The sequence below is a fragment of the Myotis lucifugus genome, unplaced genomic scaffold (assembly GCF_000147115.1).
Source record: "Myotis lucifugus unplaced genomic scaffold, Myoluc2.0 scaffold_276, whole genome shotgun sequence".
In the NCBI taxonomy this organism is placed as follows: domain Eukaryota; kingdom Metazoa; phylum Chordata; class Mammalia; order Chiroptera; family Vespertilionidae; genus Myotis; species Myotis lucifugus.
The window spans coordinates 459,953-469,182 of NW_005871324.1; the positions used below are offsets into that span (position 1 = coordinate 459,953).

The 9,230-nt window shown below is 48.0% G+C and overlaps 1 protein-coding gene across 1 annotated transcript in view; it reads left to right on the forward strand.

Annotated features, from left to right (window-relative positions):
* MAPK1 (mitogen-activated protein kinase 1) overlaps positions 1-4,933 on the forward strand; it is a 53,050-nt gene extending 48,117 nt beyond the window's left edge. Inside the window, exon 9 of the mRNA XM_014465008.1 lies at positions 1,050-4,933. The gene's annotated coding sequence lies outside the window, so the exon portion shown is untranslated. The remainder of the gene's footprint in view (positions 1-1,049) is intronic.
* Positions 4,934-9,230: the final 4,297 nt, after the last annotated feature.

The following is a 9,230-nucleotide window of genomic DNA, read 5'->3' on the forward strand; positions in this document are numbered from 1 at the left end:
TGGAGGGGGAAATGTGCTCCTTGTACTTTTGGAGGTGTCCCATTGCAAACATCTGGAGAGCCAGGTGAACCCTGTCATGTACAGAAAATGAGTGAAAGCTGTCAGCAAGTTGCCACCAGCTGCCTTTCAGGGTGCTCTCAGAGGTCAGCTCCCCTCGACCTGGATGATGAAACCGCCCCTGCCTGTGGGAACTAGGCCACAGTTCCCTGCTCTCCAGAATCGGGCCACCATCCTCTTCCAACCAGCACTTTGTTTTGCTGTTCTTCTGCACCACAGTCAGAGCATTAGTAACAACACACGTCCTGCTGCCTGTGTAGTTGATTTTGTCCTACCTGATCACCCAGAGAGAGACTTACTGAGAAGAGGGGAGCGGGAAGAGTTTTTGCTTCGTATTACTTTACAAAGACCCTCAGACTCTGGTTTTGATCATTATCGTGGTGGGTTAATAAAAGGCATCTTGAGTCTACTGAAGCCAGCCAGCTAGCCTGTGAGCAAGTGTGCGTGTGTCCGTGTGTCCCCCACAAGTGTATGGAGACATCTGAAGAGAGGTGCCTTTGAAGACAGCCCCACCCTTCAAAGCTGCCCTGTTTCACATGCCCAAGTGTTCCAAGTGAAATGACCTTTTTGCAGGTTCTTTTCCTTTTTCACTTTTTGTTTTTCATGATGTTGCTGTTGGTAATGTTTTAATATGGTTCATTCTTTTCATTTTAACACTTTTCTAATGCTACTGCTGATGTTTTAATGTGATTCTTTTTTTTTTTTAATCCTTACCTGAAGAGGTATTTTTTTCATTGATTTTTTAGAGAGTGGGAGGGATGAAGGGGTGGAGGAAGGGGGAGAGAGAAACATCAATGTGAGAGAGACACATCAATTGGTTGCCTCCCAAATGTGCCCAGACCGGGGCCGGAGATCAAACTTGCCACCAAGGTACATGCCCTTGACCGGGAATTGAACCTGAAACCCTTCTATGTTTGGGCTGATGCTCTCACTACTGAGCCTCCCCAGCCAGGGCCCTTTTAACTCGGGTTTGTTTGTTTGTTTTTCGATAGGACGAGGGATCAGAGGACTGGATGTGCTCAGACATCGGTGTTCTTCCCAGTTCTTGACCCTGGTCCTGTCTTCAGCCCGTCTCGGCTTATCCACCTTGACTCCTTTGAGCCATTCAGAGGAGCGGTTTCTGGTAGTTGTGGCTTTTATGCTTTCAAAGAATTCCTTCAGTCCAGAGAACTGTTCCTGGCACCCCTGTGTGTGTCACCCACCGGTGACCTGTGGCAGTATGTACTTTCAGTGCACCTACTGCTTACCGTTGCTTTAGTCACTAATCACTTTCTGGTTTGAAAGATGCAGTGGTTCCTCCCTCTCCTGAATCCTTTCTTACACGACGCCCTGCTGACCCATGCAGTCACACCAGAGACAGTTTGTTCCGGGTTGGCTCTCGTCACTGGCGTCTCACTTTATGATAGGGAAGGCTACGACCTAGGGCACTTTAAGTCAGTGACAGCCCCTTATTTGCACTTCACCTTTTCACCGTAATTGTTTCCCCAGAGCAGGAACTCGTGGAAACACCTGGGATGACGTTGCCGCCTGCAGCAAGTGCTCCTATCCCGGGAATCTTTGGGGGCCCTTGTCAGCATCTTTTCTCATATCATGTTAGTCACTAACATTTGAGGTGTGTGCTATTGGCCCAGCTTTTAGAAAGCTCAGTACATTTTTCTAAATAAAAGAATAATGTGCTGCACTCAGCAACTTCACTCTGTAGATTTACTGTGGTTACTTGTACAATTTATAGAGGTATAACACTTGCCAAAATGTGTTATATGCAGAACAGAGTGTTGGCAAGACTTATGCAAAAACCTTTAAAGTGGCAGCTTCACTCTGGATTTAGTGAGAGATGTACAAAGGTCACAGCGGGTGCTGAGGAAAGTACCTGGAGAAGTAGCCAGTAGGCTGCCTGATGTCACTGGGGCCGCCCCAGGTACGCATACCCCAAGCTACTTCACATGGTGTGCCACATTCGATGCCTGAGGATTTAGCAGAGGGTAAACACTGCGTCTTTAAATGAGAAAGTGTACAGTTTTTTCCTCCTACAGCATGTCAGCATTTCAAGTTCATTTTCAGCCTACAATATAACAGTTTGTAATAGAGCCTTCATGAGCTCATGACATGAAGCACTGTTCTGTCTCAAGTACCAAGTACTCTCAACTGTTTCTGATAATGCCGAGCTAAGACCATCAGAAAAAGCTAGCACTAAGTCACGTTTGGAGCGCAATCCCATGTTTTCCTGATCTTTAAGTATTTGTTCCTGCCACTGTACACTGTGGCATTGACCCGGTGTTCTATCCCCGTGCGGTGCCTCCTCTTGACTCCCCCACTGCTCTCTGTGGTGAGATATTTGCCTTGTTCAATAATTACTGTACCCTCGCATGACTGTTACAGCTTTCTGTGCAGAGATGACTGTCCAAGTGCCACATGCCTATGATTGAAATGAAAAATCTATTGTTACCTCTGAGTTGTGTTCCACGGAAAATGCTATTCAGCAGATCACTTAGGAATAATTCTATTTTTAGCTTTTCATTTCTCAGCTGTCCTTTATTTCTTGTTTGATTTTTGACAGCAATGGAAAATGGGTTTTATGAAGATTGCCTGCTAATATGAAAAGAAATGCACTTGTAATTCATGGAAATAAATGTACATCTTCTATCTTCATATTCATGTTAAGATTCAGTGTTGATTTCCTCTGGATCAGCATGTCCGAAGGGACAGTCAGGTTCAGTTTGTGCTAAGAACAGAAATGCTTCCAGCCTCACCTTTCCACTGGGCACTGCCCAACACTTTGGTTTACATGAAATGACTTAGAAAGCATTTTTTTCCTATTTTTCCTACTTGCACAGCAGAGAAGTAAATTCTGACCTGTTTCTTTATTCAAATCATAGGTCTAAAATATCTCAAAACTCTGAAGAAGAAGCCCAAACGTCTCAGGCTGGATTCTCTGGTTCTTTCTAAGGAGGGCTTGCCTGTGTGCCCCAGAGCTGCTGCTAGGCACAGCTGAGTACTGGGAGGGGCTGCTCAGCATCCCTCGGCCCCCCCCACCCGGCCCAGAGTCCTGAGGCTCATACCTCATGGGCTAAAGAGGGATGGCTGACTCATCCTCAGTCATTCCTGCCCTAAAATACATGATCTTCAGCTCCACGCTCAGAGCTACATGTCAAGGTCCACACAACATTGACAGGATATAGATCTGACTGTTACTTGATACATTGATAAGTCAGTTTTCATTTTAAAAGGAGCATTGACAGTTTTATTACTCTTGTTTCTGTGGACTCTTTAAGTGGAATGTTAGTAGTATTATGAGGTTAATCTTCAGTCCTCTAAATGGAAAGCCATAGTCTTGGTTACTAATGCCTGGGAACTGGGCTCTTCCCATCTTTGCTGGTACCTGGAGTCAGATTGGCATGAAACCACTAACTGCATTCTAGAATCACTGTAGCCATATGTGGTGTGCTTTTAATCAATCATGCCAACTTGGTTTAATAGTTCAGAGAATTATCATAACCAAGGTACCTGTGAAAAGTACTAGCTGTTATGTGCGATAGACTCAACATTTGGATCTTCTTGCATCTCTAAAAATGTACAGATTAGGTCATAAATTTCTATTGGTGAGAATGAACACTTTCATTATTGGTATGCTCACATAAGCTTTCAAACTAATGGCTTTTTTGGTGTCTAAAATGTAAGCAAAAAATTCCTATTGAAACATTCCAATTCTTTCATTTAGTGTGAAATAAAATACCTAATAGGCCAGTGGGGTGGATTTGAGAGAACTTACGACGACTCTGCTGACTCCGGTCTTCAGAGCGGGTAGAGACACGCAGACCATTTTGACGCATGGGGTGAAGAACATCTTTGCGTTTGTGTGCAGTACACAGTGCTTGGTGTGTTCACAGTGATTCCTTCTGCTGCAGGCATAGGTGATGGGTGTGGAGGCAGCTGCTAGCTTTCAGGACCCACACACGGCTCATCAGTGGTTGTCTCTAGGGAGTCACAGGGATACTGCCCACGCCGCGTGCCACGTAATATTCAGACCATTCAGAGGAGACTGTTTTACCTTTATTTGCTTATATGTTAATACAGTTTTTAAATTGGTAACTTTTATATAGTATGGTAACAACATACATATGCACACATGCTTTGGGTCCTTCCATAATACTTTTATATTTGTAAATCAATGTTTTGGAGCAATCCCAAGTTTAAGGGAAATATTTTTGTAAATGTAGTGGTTTTGAAAATCAGAGCAATTCTTTTGCTTATACATTTTTAAAGCATTTGTGCTTTAAAATTGTGATGCTGGTGTTTGAAATATGATATTCCCATAGTGCAGATGAGAAGCATGGAGCAGTAGAGTGAATCTGTGGTTTCTCTCGCCGTAACCCAGCGCGGCAGGTGGATCAGAAACGACTGGGAATCCAGAGCGAATTCTCTAGGGTTGCACCAGGTTTACCCTAAAGCTCGTTGCCTTTTTTGTGCTGTTTATCCGTTTAGAGCACTCAAGAACGTTCTGAAACTGCTTTGTATCTGCTTTGTACTGTTGGTGCCTTCTTGGTATTGTACCCCAAAACTCTGCATAGATTATTTAGTATAATGGTAAGTTTTAAAAAAAAGTTAAAGGAAGATTTTATTAAGAATCTGAATGTTTATTCATTATATTGTTACAATTTAACATTTATTTGTGGTATCTGTGATTTGGTTAATCTGTATAAAAATTGTAAGTAGAAAGGTTTATATTTCATCTTAATTCTTTTGATGTTGTAAACGTACTTTTTAAAAGATGGATTATTTGAATGTTATGGCACCTGACTTGTAAAAAAAAAAAACTACAAAAAAATTAGAATCATTAAATTGTGTCCCTGTGTTACCAAAATAACATAGTACTGTGCATGTATAGTTTAATTGGAATTTTATGTGTGAAAATATGAATTCGTCTGGTCCTTTATTAGAACGTTTCCCAAATAAGTGTATCTTCCTAATCGACTTTGCTGGTAGTAATTGGTGATAGAAGCGCAGGCTGGAGCCCTGGGTCAGTGGTATTTCAGTGCTCCATCGGGTTCTGCGATTGGTCTTCAGACTGTGGGGGAGGAAAGCCGTGTGGGGCGTCCTGGCGCAGTGCCCACGTGCCTCTTCCCACCTCGGCCCCGGCAGGTGTCATTGGTGGCCTGTTTTCAGACCAAGAAACCTGACTCCTTCAGGGACTCTTGGACATGCGGTTCTTGCCGACACTGGGCATCATGCAGGAGGATACTTACAAGACAAAGTATTGGAAATGTCTCTGGTTTCGTGTAGAAAGACCACAGGTTTTAACTGGGCCTCTGCTTATAGCTGCGCTGGCTTTCAGCAGGTCACTGCTGCTCTGTGCGTCTGTCCCTCACTGTAAAGTGGAACGAATATCCTCTTGCGTGTGGTAAGGATTATGAAAGTATTTCTCAACTGTCTAGTAAAGGGCTTCAAAAAAAAGTTGCTCAGTAAGTAGCAAATGTTCCTAAATGCTTTCTGTTCATCTGAGAGGAAACCCGTCCACAGCTCACTCCAGGGAAGTGGGCTCACCCACCGAGCCCGGAGTTTATGACGAGTGTTGGAAACACTCACAGGAGAAAGGCATTCGCCTTGCCTTTGAGAGTAACACTCTTTGTTGTCCAAATCCTATAGAAAGCAATTAAAATCATCTTCCTTATTCAGCAAGGACTCTAGTAATCATTCTTTTCCCCTTTAATTCCGGTGAGTTCCTTGCCTTAGCAATAATGCGGCCATTCCAGCTGGTGATACACACCAGCCCCCTGGGTGGCGCAGTTTGCTGCATTTCATCAGAACAGGAGTGTTCAGAGCAGACCAGTGACTACAGACCGGTCCTCTGAGAAGAGCAGAAACCAAACCAGAGCAGGTGGAGGCGAGATATAGACCCACTGGGCCCTGTGTGGAGGGAGGAGGGAGTGGGTGATCCACTGAGGAGCAATAAAGAAGTGGGTTTTCTTGGGGGACAGGCGTGACTGTTTGAATCTAAGTAAGGAGGAAGGGACAGTGAAAGGGGATGATGGAGCTGGGCCTTGCACGGCTGAGAGCAGGTAAAGAGGGGTCTAGGTGGACTTGGGATGTGGAGGCTCTTTCTGAGTCTGGGGCCAAGGGGGGCTGAAGACAGGTCATTTTCTAGGTGGAGAGGAAACAATGGAGTGAGGTACCCCATGGCATCATGTCTTTTTCAGTTGAAGTGGGAAACTGAGTCTGCGGAGAATGAGGAAGAGCCACCAATAGAAGCAGAAGTGGGAATGCCCGGCACTGTGGGGCCTGACGGTGTGTGATGGAGCAGATCCGTGGAGCTGCAGTGTTTTTCTCTTGAATGATGTCATTAGCTGGATCAAACAGAGGTGGGGGGGAGGGGCGCGGAGAGTGGAGTGGCTGGGGAGAGACGGCAGACCACCAGGGCTGGTGTGCAGTTGTGGAGGGGAGTCCTAGGATGCAGGGGATGTGGTGGGAGATGTTGAAAAGCAGGAAGCAGAGGTCAGAACCCGTCATACTCTTTGAAAATGTATGGGTTCTGTTACCCAAGTTTCCAATGTTGGTGGGTAGGTTTTCCATACAACAAGCACCAAGCAATTCTTGGGACAACTGGATGTCCAAGAATTCAACTTCATTATGATGCTGTCTACACCGGGATGGTGTCAGATCCCACAGGTTAGGGGCTCAGTCCCATGAGACTGCCTCCGCTCCCCCACTTCAGATGCCAGTCACAAGCCCAGGTTGTCACTGGGCTTCTGACCAACGGGCTATGTATATAGATCAGGGGTTCCCACACCCCCTTCTCGGGTCCAGTTAATTTGCTAGAGTCACAGAACTCAGGCACTCGTTTAACTACCAGATTATTAAAGGACATGATGCCCATGAACAGCCAGATGAGATCTGTAGGGCGAGGTTTAGGAGGGTCCCAGGCGCAGGAGCTTTATAGAGGTGGGGGTGTCAACTCCCAGTGTGTGGAAGCTCCTCGAACCCCATACTTTGGGGTTTATGGAGGCTTCACATAGGCATGATCCACCATTAACTCCATTTCCAGCTCTTCTCCCTCCTCTAAGAATGGGAATGGCACTGACGATTCCAAGCTTCTAATCATGGCCCGGTGTTCCCAGTGACCAGCCCTCATCCAGGAGCCCGGCCGGAGTGGCCTCCTCAGAACCAAAGGCACGCACAGCGCCCAGAAAATTGCAAGGTTTGCAGAAGCCCTGTGCCAGGAACCGGGGTCAGAGACCAAATGTTAGAGCTGAAGATGCTCCTAGCCTTCTTATCACCCAGGAAATTGCATGGGTTTCAAGAGCCCTGTGTCTGGAATTCGGGGCAGAGGCTCGCTCACAAGCACTCTCCCAGCACTAGAGCCTGGGGTGTGCCTGTGGGGAGCAGAGCGTCATCAGAGAACCGGGCCCACAGTGGGCTTTGTCGTGCTGGGGGTTTTGAAGTGAGATGGTCAGTTGCCAGCACAGGAGGAAGAAACCCTGTCCCCTTTCAGTTGCAAATCACCCAGTGGAGGAAACCAGTTGTGTGGGTTTCTTTTTGCTTGACCTGATGCTGATTTACTAATCGCCCTCCGGTCAGATCTGCAGACTTGAGTACCTGCTGCCTCATAAACCTGCTGCCAAGCCAGCCCTGGGCTCCTGAAGGCAACCCCTCCTGCTGCGATCTCTGAAGGGAGGGAGGGAACTGGGTGCAGGGGCTTTGCCATAGCATTTCCGTGGGTCCACAAGCGTGTGGATTCAAAGGCTGAATGATCACAGCAGGAACAGGAAAGCTGTTCTCATCTAGGAGCAAAGTTCTGTCTCGTGAGGGGATCAGGAAGAGCCTGTGGGACCTCGCCACTCCCTCCCCTGGGCTGGAGAGCCTCGCAGGGAACAGCTGGGCCTCCTTACTTTGAAATGAAAGGCATTTTTGCTCACTCACGCCTGGAAGAGTTACTTCCTGTTCCCTTCTGCCCCTTCATCTTCCGTGTCCTGATTCCTAAGCTTGAGAGTGAAGAAGTCTCCATAGTAACGTCCTGTGCTCACACTGGTTCGAGATGCTTTCCACTCACCGGCTGGACCGAGGGACTGACATCGGCTGGTTCAGAGCAGCCGCCTGTGATGTGCTGGGTGCGTCCCAGGGCAGAAAGCCCGCTGGTTACGCTCCATAACCCTGACAGCCACGCTGTGGCCACTGGCTTGGGAAAGGAACGGGGTTAGAGTGTCCGGGAAGGGAAGTACCTAATTGGGTGGGAGTTGGAGAGGATTATTCCTGAATTTCTTGGCCAGAGGAGCAGGGGAGCCGATGCCCCCTTTTTAGTAAGACCAACAGGTACCAGAAGCCGCTCTTAGCTGGGGAGGCCAGGGAGGCACATATGTGGTGGGGAGAGGGTGTGCAGTGACCTGGGGCTCCAGGGCCAGAGCTTCCAGGCCCCAGCACCGGAGGGGGGTCTGCTGCAGATGCGAGATGGCTGTCCCCTCGCAGGGGCCACCGCAGCTGACGGCTGAGACCCGTGTGGAGAGTCAGGCCAGGACCAGTGGCCACAGGGCCGTTCCCCCTTTGTGTTTCCTCTGAAGCCCAGCGGAGTCGCCACGGCTTCCACACCACCTACTCCCGTCTGAGCAGGAGCCACGGGCTGTCTCTCTGGGCGAGGGAATGAGGGTTTCCTGAGGATTGACCAGCTACCCAGCGGGGAGGAGGGCACTGGTGCAAGGCCACAGGAAGGGACCCGCGACGGGGACGTGCGGCCCCGAAGAGCCAGGCCGGTTTCTTTAAAGAATTACGGTTTCCAAAGATCGCCTTTGAGAGTCTTTGCCACTTGTACACATCCCACGCAGCAGTAGTTTTCAATTTTTCAAATATTTCTATCACCAGTGCCCTTTTAAGAAATGAAATCAGTAAAAGTTCTCCTGCTCTGAGTAAGCAAGGTGGGGCAGCCCAGCACCCCGACCGCCGCCTCCCACAGAAGAACACAAAGCTTCTGCCCCAGAAGATCCCAAAAGTGAGCTTAGCAACCACAGCAGAGCAGATGCCTGCCACAAAGAGAACAGGTGACTGCTAACACCTCAGGGTGGCCCAGGGAGGGGCCAGCAGCGTGGGTCAGCGAGAGGGCCTGAGGGTGCGTTAGGTAGGGTGGGCCTCCTGGTTTTACCAGTAAAGTCCAGGAAAAACCCAATGGAGACGTGCAAGTAGAGGTCGGG